This window comes from Trachurus japonicus, chromosome 1 (genome assembly GCF_045865225.1).
Source record: "Trachurus japonicus isolate A0001 chromosome 1, Traja_1.0".
In the NCBI taxonomy this organism is placed as follows: Eukaryota; Metazoa; Chordata; class Actinopteri; order Carangiformes; family Carangidae; genus Trachurus; species Trachurus japonicus.
The window spans coordinates 16,149,773-16,162,321 of record NC_140907.1 but is presented as its reverse complement, the minus strand read 5'-3'; the positions used below and the strand labels follow the sequence as shown (position 1 = coordinate 16,162,321).

Below are 12,549 nucleotides of genomic sequence, written 5' to 3'. Positions count from 1 at the left end.
GTTTGACGCGGGTTCACACGGATTGGTGAGCCTTTCCCACTACTGTCAGAAGCTGATTGTTAGCGGGTTTAAACAGGCTTTTTGGCCAATGGGAAAGAGGTATTTAAGTCTATTACAGTGACTGTAGAAAAATCTTCTGCTCCTCTACTACTACAGTGAGCACCAAACTGTCATGGACATCAGCTTCTTCATAGTATGTATGTATTGTGCATGCTTCACGTTTTCCACTTGCTTCACGTTTTCTTTTGTGTTTCTGGTGTATTTTGGTGGCAGTGTTACTCGGCAAATACAGGCCTAGCTGTTTTCAGTGGTTTCGTGTGAATGTGTATGTTTTTCTACATTTCTCGAAATGATGCTGTGTTTATGGAAAACATTTTAAGAACGAAAAAAGCAAAAGATTGTTTAGGGAAAGTTCTCTTACCATGTGGATAAGGCCTTAATGTGAATGTTATTGACTGCCCAAGGGACTGAGTGAGTTACACTCCAGTCAAGATTAGGCCACCAAATGACATGTGACTTTTGGAGAGTTCAGGTTTCCCCCTTTGTGTGAACATGCAGAGTTGCAAATTTTTTGCGCATTTATTGCTAGACTAGCGCCTTTCTGAATAAACCTTTTTTAATAGAAGATAGTCACAAGTCACTACCCCTATAAATGTAAGGTAGGGCATTCACGCCCACCACTTTTTGCTGACCATATAGTAGCTGATATCTTAGATTTACAGTATTTGCCCGTATGCAGCACAGTCCCCGTGAAAGAAGGTGACAAACACGGACACGGACATCTGCGTACATCACCTGTAAAGATGACACCTCTAAAAAAAAAAAAAAGGACAGCGCTGCGCTCTCCAGCCAGCTCACCTGCAGCTCGCACAGAACTGTCAGAAGACCGGTCTGCTGTTCCTCTCTATTTAGCCTGGTGCTTGGCTACACTTTCTATGTACGATGAATATAGAATTGAAGAGATCAGTGTCAGGGATCAGCCCCATTATCCCATACCTGATACAGCTATTTAGTCAATATCTGTGCCAATATCAGATCTGAATATCGGATCAGTGCATCCCTAATTATTTGGCCAGACAATACCGTGGTTATAAAATCTGGATAGTGCAGAGCAGCAGTTTTGAAATGGCTTTGAAGTGACCTCAGGTTATCATTTTATTTACACACAATTAAATACACAACAGCAGTGTTTCCCACAGACTTACTTGGGACGAGCCCCCAGAGTATCAATGGCCACCACATTTTGAACTCTCCTGCAATTAACGGCCACCACCACACAGTTTTTGCGTGTGTGACTTTTGAGACTAATTTAACCCCATAACATAACTCACCTTATTAACTCATTGAGTGCCGCGCTCCTTTCCAAAGTTTTAGTCAAGTGTACCAGCAATTTAGACTAGGGATGTGCACGGTTACCCGAGTACCCGGGTACCCGAGTAGGCAATCTGCTACTCGGTTATGAATTTATTATCCGGTTAACCTAGGATTAAAAAAACGGCACGTTAGAGCGCAGTCCAGTGTCGCATCAAACTACATCATCATGCCATGGTTCGGCTTTTTGTAGTGTTAAACAGTTTCGGATCAAGCAACGTGATTTTCTGTAAGCGTTTTTGGATTGAGCCTCGGACTTACAAACCTTTTACAATAATCTGTGGTGGTTCCCTCGGCTTACGCCGTCGGGCGGGAGACGACAGGTGTCATCAAGTCTGTTAGAAAATATGCTTTCAGTTTACAAACATTCTGAAACCTTCCCAGTTATTTCCTGCAACGATGCAAGGCAGAGAGGACCGAAGGCACCAAAATGTAGTGTGGACTAATAAATAAGCACCGCTAATTATTTAAAAAAGAAAAAAGGTTTTCTCCATTTTATTTTTTATTACAGTAATTGGTTACCCGGGTACGACAAGGTTAGGATACTCGGTTAGAAAATTATTCGAAATGCCCATCCCTAATTTAGACAATTTTTGACCATTTTTGTAGAGCTACAGTGTATTCTATATTATTGCCACCAACACATACTGTGGCTCATTTGAAAGGTGAAACTTTATGCTTCAAATGGCCACAAACCGTTTGTTTCTACGTGCCTCCGTTCCTGAGAAAATTCAAGCTAAACATGGCTGGGTTTCACCAAAATCCCTGCTTTTTTTCTAGAAAAGGAGATACAGCGTCTTTTATGAAAGGTGCTCTGTTTGTGCCTGTCGCTCTTCTTACACTCGCATTTCTGGATCAAAGGGCTCGTGTAAGATAAATATATTGTTCTATTCACAAAACCACTATCGGGGGCGGGGGGGTGCCACTGACCAGCAATAACACAGAAGCACCGTGCCGTGTCACAGCCTCTCGCTCCCGCAGTAAAATGTGATGGTCTCTCGGCCAAAAGCAGGTCGGGAACACCGGCCCCACCGGTGGTCGCGGTCCTTCTGTGATACGGGTCGGTGGTGCCGGCCTGCTTTGGCCCAGAGACCATCACATTTTACTGCAGGAGGACACGGTGTTGCTCGAGATGAAGACCGGGCGGGACTGTCGGCTGAGAGCTTCCTGTTTCGGCTCCGAGCTGCTGGAGCTTCGCGGGTGAGAGCAGAGCGGCTGCGCTGCATCCACATGCATAACTCCGTTTGCAAAAGCCGAGTTATGATAAAAACTTCCAGATCATGAGCTGTCATGAGTTTTTGATCGTCATTTCAGTTCTGCTCGTCATAGAGTCCCCAATTTACACATAAGGTGTGTTAAAGTGTCTATTTTCATAATTTAACAAAAAAGCAAAAAACGTAAAATCTCGTTTTTGGCACTCAACGCATGGGAACGAAAAACGAGAAATTACGTGGTTGGCACTCAATGAGTTAAGAAAGTGAAGAGAGAAATGTGTCATTGCCCCTAATGCCCATCTGTGTGTTTAATTTCTTCTGTGGTGGTTAAGATTTTAATCGTACACAGAAATGAGTGTCAGAAAAAAACTTTTCTATGGTTTATGAATAAGATTTTAATTGTTATGTGCAAGAATGAGATGATGGTTATGTTTAATGGTGTTCTGTGCATTTAATTTCTCGCTTTACATGTTTCACCTGTTGTAGCATTGATAATATGACGGAAACATAACTGCATTTAACTTAGCACGCCTGCCACCATGAGATAGGCCTACATGTCTGAGAAGCTAACTAGTGATAAATAGGGTCATCTTCTTTGTGAGGGGATTGCCTTAAAAATTCAGGCAGTGGGTTCCCATGACTAAAGGAAAAGAGCAGAAACTGAACCATACTGCGCAAGGAAATGGGATTGGTGGGAGACATGCTGTAGGTGTACGTAAAGCTTACACGTACGGTAAGTATTATGTTCAGTATGTTTTCAAAGGCTTAAACACTGAAAACACACCAATGTTCAATATCAAGCATTTTGACACAGAGCCAAGATAATTTCTTATCATTCTGATTTTCAGCCTGAAGCAAAGAAACTGGCTGTAACTGGTTGAAACTGGTCTTCGTAGACAAGGTATGGCTTGAAAAACTGATTTCTACTGCCAAAATAAAAAGTGACAGATTGCTTCAACAAACCTTCTCTCCTCATCAGCATTAAAATTGGGTTGAGCTCATCAATTTAAGACCAGAAACACACAAACATTTTTTTTTTTTTACAAACTAATGTAAACTGTAAGCAAAACATCTGGCAAAATAAACAATAGCTTTCTATTCTACCTACATGAGCTATGAGATATAACAGAGCTGTCACAGAGCTGAGGGTATTATACTCTCCTTTTTAACAGTGCCAAATGCATAGAGCCACATAGATATCTGTTATCAGGTTGAACACCACAGACATGTATGGCTGGCATGAACTGTCATGCAAAAAACACTTCAAGTTTCAATGGACCTATGGTGGGCCTGCAGCTGCACAGCACTGACTTATTGGCAACAAATCTCTAGAGACCAGGATGCATAATGGTGCCACTAACAAGCACATAAATTCCTCTTTTTCTCCACATATAGGACATTTTAGGTCTCTCACTTGAACAACACAGACAAAAGGCAATGATGTTTTCTTCAATTCTCGCTTAGTATTTGAAGGCAGCTAGCTCTCCAAATTGTTGTAGTAGGTGCACGATCAATAGGCAATTCTCATCAATTGTACTTGATGGGAAGTTTAACAAATATTTTCAAAAAATCTGCTCTCAACATTTTCACGAAGGGTTTTGAAAAATGTAGGTGGAGCCTTTCAGGGGCTGCTTCCTCTCCAGCAGAAAAAAACAGACTATAATGAATTACAAGTGCACCATGTGAGCTCTGCCATTGGGTGAAGTAGGGGAGATGAAACCAGACACACCATGTTTCAAAAGGTGACACAAACCTGAAACATCTCACTTTTATCATCATAAGTATAAAGGAACAGTTCAGTTTCTGCTGATTGACAAATCCTCAAACTGTGGCAGACTTCTCTCTCTAAGGTTCAGACAACAGAGACTAGATTGGTTACTTATCCTCTCACCTATATTAAAATGATTTGAACTATTTTTTCTCTTTTAAAACCCCGCAAGACAGGGTCAAGAGGAAAACTATTCAGCACTTGTATTACCATTTCGATTAAGCCACACCCACATCCTAGGACAGTGTGGCGCATGGAAAATTACTGGGCTGTACCACTTTAGACCAAGAGGGGGGTGTGAGGGCACAATGTAGTGACAGCAGCTCAGTTTCCTCTTAACTTTAGAACAATTTTATTTTCCGTGCTATTTATGCTCCAATGTAATGCTGATTTTCAATTTGAGGACACTTTGTAGAATGAACTCAGACGTAATGAAAAAAAAAGCTTATTACAGCTCTATTGGGAGAAGAAAATTAAAGTGACAAGAGGAGATTTAATATTTTTCTACCACCTTCACTTTTATCGAATCAGGGAGGAATACCTCACTTCAAGTTGTGTGCCCCTCCCCCAAACTGCCACCTCTGCAGTATGCAGGCTGTGCCTGCTGCTTGTTTTAGCAGCAACACAACATGGCCGCTTCACCGCCTCAGAAAGGTTTAACCTCTAAGATATAAGTGAAGCACAAATACATCTGACACAAATGTTTCCTGTTGCTACATTGAAAAGTTGTTGAATTACGCAAAAGAGTAGGCTTTCTGATGACTTATCAGAATAAAACCAACATGAGCGGTGTGGGTGTACCTCTGACCAAACAGAAATGACTCAAATTTTTGGTTGCTGGTCTTGTGTTTGTGTACAAGTGCTTCTCAACTATGTTACTGTGGAAAAGTGTAGCAGTCTAACAGCAGTTAATTTTTTTTTACTAAAAAAAGGACTCGTTAAACACGTGACATAATTATGTAGCTAATGTAGTAACAATCAGAATTCGTACAGTTAGCAATCCTATTTTACTCGATTTACGAATTTGTAAAATTTGAAATTGACTCGAAATTGACTCTAACGTAACAAAAAAATCTGCTAATGTGAGCCCCTAGTTGAAACTTTTCTGAAGCTAAATATAAAAAGAAAGAAAATATTTCTTCTCTGAGCATCCTTGAAGTTTTAGTCATTGAGCTAACATCACGAATGCTAGCTAGCGTTACGCTGGCCCCGCTGAAATCCCAACCAGTACGGCTAACGTTAACACAAATGTGCCATGCACGCATCCAGGTATAGATAACACAGCAAAAAATATTCATAATACTGTCATGTAATTCATGGTCAAATGCTTTATGTTTATGAGCCCAAATCCAAAGAAACACAACATATTTGCATTACATAAAATGGCAGGTGATAGCTAGCAAGCTAGGTGCAATACCGCGACTCACCGACTCCTCCCGACCCGTTGCTAAGTGATGTTCCCGCGATTTTCTGTGTCGGTCTCTAACGACTCTCTCCTCCTCCTCTTGCCGCCGTTGCACTCTTCCGGATCCTTTTGTACAACCGTTGTGGTCGGGATGTGCTCTCAGATGGGCATCAAGTCCATCCGTTTGCACATTAACTGTTAAAACTAGAGAGCTCTGCCCCAACAACAACAACTGTGTAGTTGTGCGTTCAACCGACTGATCGCCCGTTCCCCCTCGCGGATAGACTCCTCCTCTTTTCGTGGCCAAAAAAAGTCCCACAGTAAAAACCGTACGTACGTCAGCCGTCGGCGGCAGCAGCGGCGGCGGTGGGGGTTGGTCGACAGACACCAGGCAGTCGCGTTGACCACACGTTGCGACCTGAGCGGTTGTCTTCTTCAGTGCTGTGGGGTTTTTTTCAGTGTCTCCAGCATTGGCGGTGAAGTCGGTAGCTAGAGTAGAGCCGGGCAAGGTAGGTATGCAAAGCTCCAGGGACGTGTTAGATCGGTTTGTGTGGAGGATCTGGCTGGACCAGCACAGTATGATGGAGAGCAGCGGCACCGCAGCTAGGAGTAACCGAACTGCAGTGTGGTTAAAACAACCTCACGGAGCCGATGGCTGGAAGTAAGGACAACAAGGAGCAGTACATTAGCATGGAGAGGGAGGGGTGTGTGAATTGTCCACGACAGACACAAGCCCGGGCTAGGGGGGGAGGGGTTACACAGCGGAGGAGGAGGAGCCAGTGGAACAACAGCCTGAAAAACTGTCTCCAAACTTTACAAAAACTGGTGTCAGTCTGTAGTTTGTAGGTTATGATTAGAGTGATGATGGCTTGTTTGAAATGTCTTACTTGTGACTAAGTAGTAACTTACCCGACACTTAGGTGACATTTAGATCATGTAAGATTTTCTTTAAGATTTTTTTTTTTATTTTTTTTATGGCAGACACACAAGAAATAGTCCAAATGAAGGAGAATAACCTATTTTCTTCACATGGGATATAACAATCAAAAATAAGACTAAAATAGCCCGTAGGCTAGATATATTTATTTATTTTACACTTAAGTTTCATGAATTCCCACAGGACGACAAAAAGGGATCCAGTATTCTCAGCATCCTGAAAATCAAATGCTTTACATTTCTGGATAGCAAATGTTGAGAAGTAGCTGTCCTCTGACATTTTACAACATTGTGCAGGTCAGCCATTTTGTTGATTCACATGTAAAACGTGAAGTTTCCCAGCTGGCCAGCAGGGGGCGAGTTGTGGAGATGTTCTGATAACAAACGTGTTTGTTCTTACCACAAGGAGTAACCTAAACCTTTGCACCTACGGTTGTCTGTGTCATTAATGGCTAGCCCTCTTACAGGTTGTAGGGTCACACAACCAACAGAATCCATGTGATTGGTAGTGGGACTTGTAGAGTAGTGTTCTCCCTTGCCCTGGTTTTCTCTCCCTCTCATACACTCTCGCACACACCAGACAAGGTCTGCAGTGCTAGTCGAGCCTGAGTATCTTTTCTACATGCGTGAACAAATCCACGCTAAGGTACACTGTAATGTAGTTCTTGTGTGGAATCAGTGGCATGGACATTTTTCAATATCACAAAACTCATGCAGATCACAGGCAGCTCACAAAACAAGATTAGGCCTATAGCATGTAACAGCTTGAAGATCAATAATACAGCTGGAGCTTCTACAATACCCTGTCTGTGTTTGGTGATTCACTTTTCAGGTTTGCCTGTTGAAAAAGACGTAGGCTAAGTAAACATATTTGTTGCAGCGGCTTAAGAGAAAATTGTACGTAGGTTTCATTTTCACAAAAATCTTATAAATTCGCAAGTAATTTGAATAATTACTAACCCTAACCAAATTTAGCGCTAATTAAATACGTTTGAACTTTTTTTTGTCTTTATCATTGAGATCACCAGGAAAAACAGGGTAGATTAAAAAACTCTAGTCTTATCCAATTTAGTAAAGGTTTATAATATGGTTACTAAATCATGTTATATTAAAAAAAAATTGTGTAAAATTTTATTGGTAAAAGAAATCGTCTTGGAAGATACTACCTCTGTTCACATGTAGCTATACACTTTGAAGATCATGAAAACAACAGCCATAAAAAGTACCTTCCCCAAATTGAAGGATGTCACGCTGGTGCTCTCTATGAATATATTTATGGAGCTCAGACAGGATGGCCTTTCAAGGGCTGACGTAGGAGTCATGTTTTGCTCAAACAATCCAACTATGTGAAATGATATTGAGACAAAATAATCACCAGTCAATGTGACATAATGCTGCGCACACCAAAGCTTCAGGAACTTAACATGTTTACCAAAAATAAACCAATGCAGACTAATAAAACCTCACGTTACTTAATGTTTTCTGTTAAAACCACTTGTGAACATGTATTTCCAAGAGTAAAGCTTTTTGACTGATCAAAATCGTGGTACTGGAACTTCTTGCTTGCAGAGGAAGAAAGTAAAGGCGGAAGTAAGGAATCTAAAAATCACAATTAGCCATTCTGAATAACCAGCAGACAGTCAAAAGACAGATTGCCTTTAACCTGTAACCAGCATGATAACTCAGCCAAATGGCTGCTGATAAGGGCAGACTAGCTAGCAGGGGTAGTCACACTACAAAACTACAAACAATAAACACCACAGACATTCAAGAGCAGTGAAACGGTGATGGATGCTGTCACGGCATTAAAGCTCTCGGTAAGAGCAAGAAATCCATCAGAATAAAGGAGCAAGTTTAAGTGGGGAACGATCACATCAGTTCCCAACTAGGACAGCTGAGGGTGCAATAGTGCAAAAACAATCAATATGGACAATGGTGTGATAGTGACAGTGAGGGCACATGCACAACTCTACTGGAGAACAACAAGTGTGACAGTGGAGCACATATTATAACAATCAGAAATACAAGTGACATCAGCTCTGTCCGGGCTATATGCTCATCAGCTCTATGTTATGTGTTTTAGGCTCTGCAGCTGCTTTTACAGTTTTGTCATGGGAAAATTCCTGTTCAGTTAGGTTATTAAAAATTGTATCACTACAAAGAGCACTTTGGGTTCATCACATTATCGGTGCTCCGAAAAATGTTGTGTTTCTCAGATTCAAAAAGAAAGCCTTCAGGTAGACCAGGTACTAAATTACTAACCTACCCAGTTAACATTTTCTGCACACAAGAATGATGAAATTGATATATTAACTTTTTTTTTAAAAAAATGACTGCAAAGCCAAAGCTAACGCTGATAATTGTGTTCACCGGTATTTCTGTTGCTATAATTATTTTAATTTTGGTTTTACTGATCATTATAATTTGATTACATCTGATCCCGGTCTCCAGTTAGTCTAAGGGCTTTGGTCTTTGTTGTGTGAAAAATGTATTGTTTAAATTTCTGAAACTTATTTGGACTGTGTTACTGTTAATTATCATTATTACATTAGTTGTACTGGAATACAATCAAAGATCTAATAAAACTAGTAAATAATTGGGAAGATAAATTGAAAATACAAGAATGAAGAGATGCGAAGAGCATTAGTAATGTCAGCAAGGGGAATGACCCATGATTTAACTGGCAATCTTTTTAAGTGTCTAACATTTTGACCTATTACACATTTTTTCATTGTTAAAATTGTGTGCCTTTTTTTTTAATAATGTAGCGTATGTCAATTATTTTTCATGTGTTAATGTGCTATCTGGGGAACAGACTTCAATAAAGACCTTAACATTAGCTGAAATGGTAATAGATTATATAAAAAAGGCTAGATGTCCTTAGTGACACCTATAGGCAGTGGCGGGCATTTTATTTTCTTTCCTGTATGAGTCATACTTCATTTGGGACAAACATGATGACATCACCTACAGAACTCACAAAAAGTTAGGGATATTCGACTTTTGGTTGAAATAAATGGAAAATATAAAAAGTTCATGCTTCAATGATATCATATAACCAAAGTAGGGCATTTAAGTAGAAGTATGAAATAGTAAACTCAAACAATTTACTGAAACAAAAGCTAACGACAATGGTGGATATACCACAATGAAAAATGTCAATGTCTCAGTATCTTGTCATGTGGCCAGAGGACGTCCAATTCTAGGCCTTTCTGTGACCCTTCCGGTCTCTCTGTGTCTCTGTTCTGTCAAGTGTCATCTTGTTCTCATAATGTCAAAATGTGAACAGCATGATGAAGAGGACTGTTTCAATACAAACTGTCATTGAACCAGAACATTTTCTGGTCGATTCATGGATCAGACACTTATTGTGATTTTTGCAGTTAATCACCTTGTTAGAGAACAACATGTTATGCTAAAATTGAAAAACTGAACATTTGGACATGTGCATTCAAAGGTTTAGAGATAGTCAAATTAAGTTCACCTCTAAGGTTATAGTGCATTTTAAGTGCGTTCTGAAATTTCAACCAAAAGCCGAATCTCCTTAACTTTTTGTGAGTGTGCAAATTGTTGGTAGCTGACCATACATTGGCCTCTCAAACTATTTGGACGAGATTTTACATTTGTGTTATTCATTAGTAAGGTGATGTAACAGCCGAGCAGAATGTTTTTGCAGAACTGTGTTGTGAAAAATGAGACGTACAAGTTTTTAAAAACGTCATTCTCGCCAAGTGTTTCTCTTTCTGCCCTGCTCTTTCACATCCACGCTCGAAACAGGTTTACCACACCTGCCTCTATGAAAGGATAACTCAATACATGTCTTCATGAGTACTAGGGCTATAAAATAAAATGTTTGCCCTTGAAACCAGGTGGTTATATTGATATATTGATAAAGCAACGGGATGTTGGGGGCGTAAAGGTTGGATTTTATTCTGAAGGTGGTGCAAAGTGTATAAAGTGTTAGAATTGAACATGATTCATCCTCTGGGGTGCATGAATATGGTCAGCATTTTGTCAATCTACTTCGCAAGAAAAGCCTGTTGAGCAGGTTAGTAGCTGAATTGAGGTTAAAGGCACTCTCTCTGCTGGATTTTCAGTATGGCAAATTTTTTTTAAGTGCACTTTTCTCCATTACCGTTTCCAGAGAAAAGTTTAGTGACTTAGACAGGGTCATGTACACTATAATATACACACACAAATACACCCAAACAACTGAAATTCCAGTGTGAAAATCCATTAGTCATATTATGTGCAAGCAACAGTGCCCCCTATTTGTGGAAAAAGGAAATGGGAAACCAGCATGGTTCAAGGTCAAATGGCAATGATAGTGATTAATTTGTGTGCAAACTCACAAAAAGACTGTATAACTTGATGTTTCTGGTCTCATTTATTAGCTTTTTATAAACCAATCGGGGCCTATCCAATTGATGAACTTCCTGTGTGTCACACTGTGTGCTTGATTTGAGATGAATAGGTTCTAGGCTACATGATGAAATTTAGAGTTGCTTGTTATAGTGACACCATCCAGCACATGGTGTTGCAGCATGTCAGCTTTCCAAGCTCAAGTTAATCTTTATTGTCCCCAAATGGGCAATTTGTGTTGCAGCATAGTACATGGCATAAAAAAGACACAGCAGACACCAGAACAAGCTAAACAGCACTACATCGATGACAGGCAAAATCCACACAAAAGAAACACACTCTTATACTAGTCACATTGAAATACCAACAGTTCTGACATCTCTTTTGTGATAGGTAGTCAGCAAAACTTGGCTGGCGACTCTCAGTGGGACCTGGGGTTTAGGAAAACATTTCACATTCACCTTACATTGTGTAGAGAAGGTAAATAACTTGTAGAGTGTAAATCCCCAGTGGGTCCCAAAAGATCCTCATAATCAACTTGACAAAATTGAGAGACTTTGACATTTTTGGTTGGCAATGTCCTTGGTGTTAAAGGGAGCTTTTTGAGACCAAAGTTTGCTTGTGAATTACCTTCAGTTTACACATTCAATAGTTAAAAGTAAAGATGTTATCAAACGAAACTGTAAAAATAATCCATGTGGAAAAATTACCTCAGTCGATACATAATGGGCATGTAGCTTCCATTCCTTAAGGAAAAACAATAAATACATAGGTCACAGGTAGGCTAAAATAAAATATATAGGGCCTACCAGTTTTTTCCATTGTAAAATTTTCATGCAAAAACATTAGTGACTGGAAGTTGGAATCCGTGATCTTGCTTTATCTGATGTCTGACAACCAATGCTGAGGTCTGATGTCCAACAATGCCCTGTATGGACGAAACCACAAAACACTGCCACTACAAGCAGGTTGGTCAAGATTATATTAATTTTTTTTATCATCATTATCCCTATTATAAATAATATTACAATCCTTTGTGTTGGGGGTTTGTTTGTACTCCATTTTTGCTGCTATTAATAAGAAACACTGATGTTTGAAACACCAGCTGTGAAACAATATTTTTTACTCCTAGAAAGGTGTGGGTTTGACTCTGTTATCATTTGGTGATGTTATACTGACAGATGTTTCTATTATTTTTGTCCATCTCATTTATATCACTGAGGGTGGGCCAAATAATGCAGTAGGCCTACTTTTCAAGAGCACTACAAACCACATGCTTGAAAATAACTGAAACCTATCTGGAAACTAATGTAATAGACCCAAGATAGAACCCTGTGGCACACCACAAATCGACATGGTAATAACAGATACAAACATTCCTTCAAGTAAGTGAAAGCGTCACTGGAGGACTTTTTCAGGAATACTCCTCTGGCACCCATTCCTCCTCATCAGAATGCAGCACTATATTTATTCATCCTTTTGTGGACACTACA

At 40.0% G+C, this 12,549-nt stretch overlaps 1 protein-coding gene across 2 annotated transcripts in view; it reads right to left on the bottom strand.

Moving 5' to 3' along the window:
• Nucleotides 1–6,456, bottom strand: part of atf7ip (activating transcription factor 7 interacting protein) — a 39,857-nt gene extending 33,401 nt beyond the window's left edge. Inside the window, exon 1 of one of the 2 annotated variants that reach the window (XM_085775849.1) lies at nucleotides 5,771–6,456. The gene's annotated coding sequence lies outside the window, so the exon portion shown is untranslated. The remainder of the gene's footprint in view (nucleotides 1–5,770) is intronic. The other variant, XM_085775858.1, reaches the window with a different exon arrangement.
• Nucleotides 6,457–12,549: the final 6,093 nt, after the last annotated feature.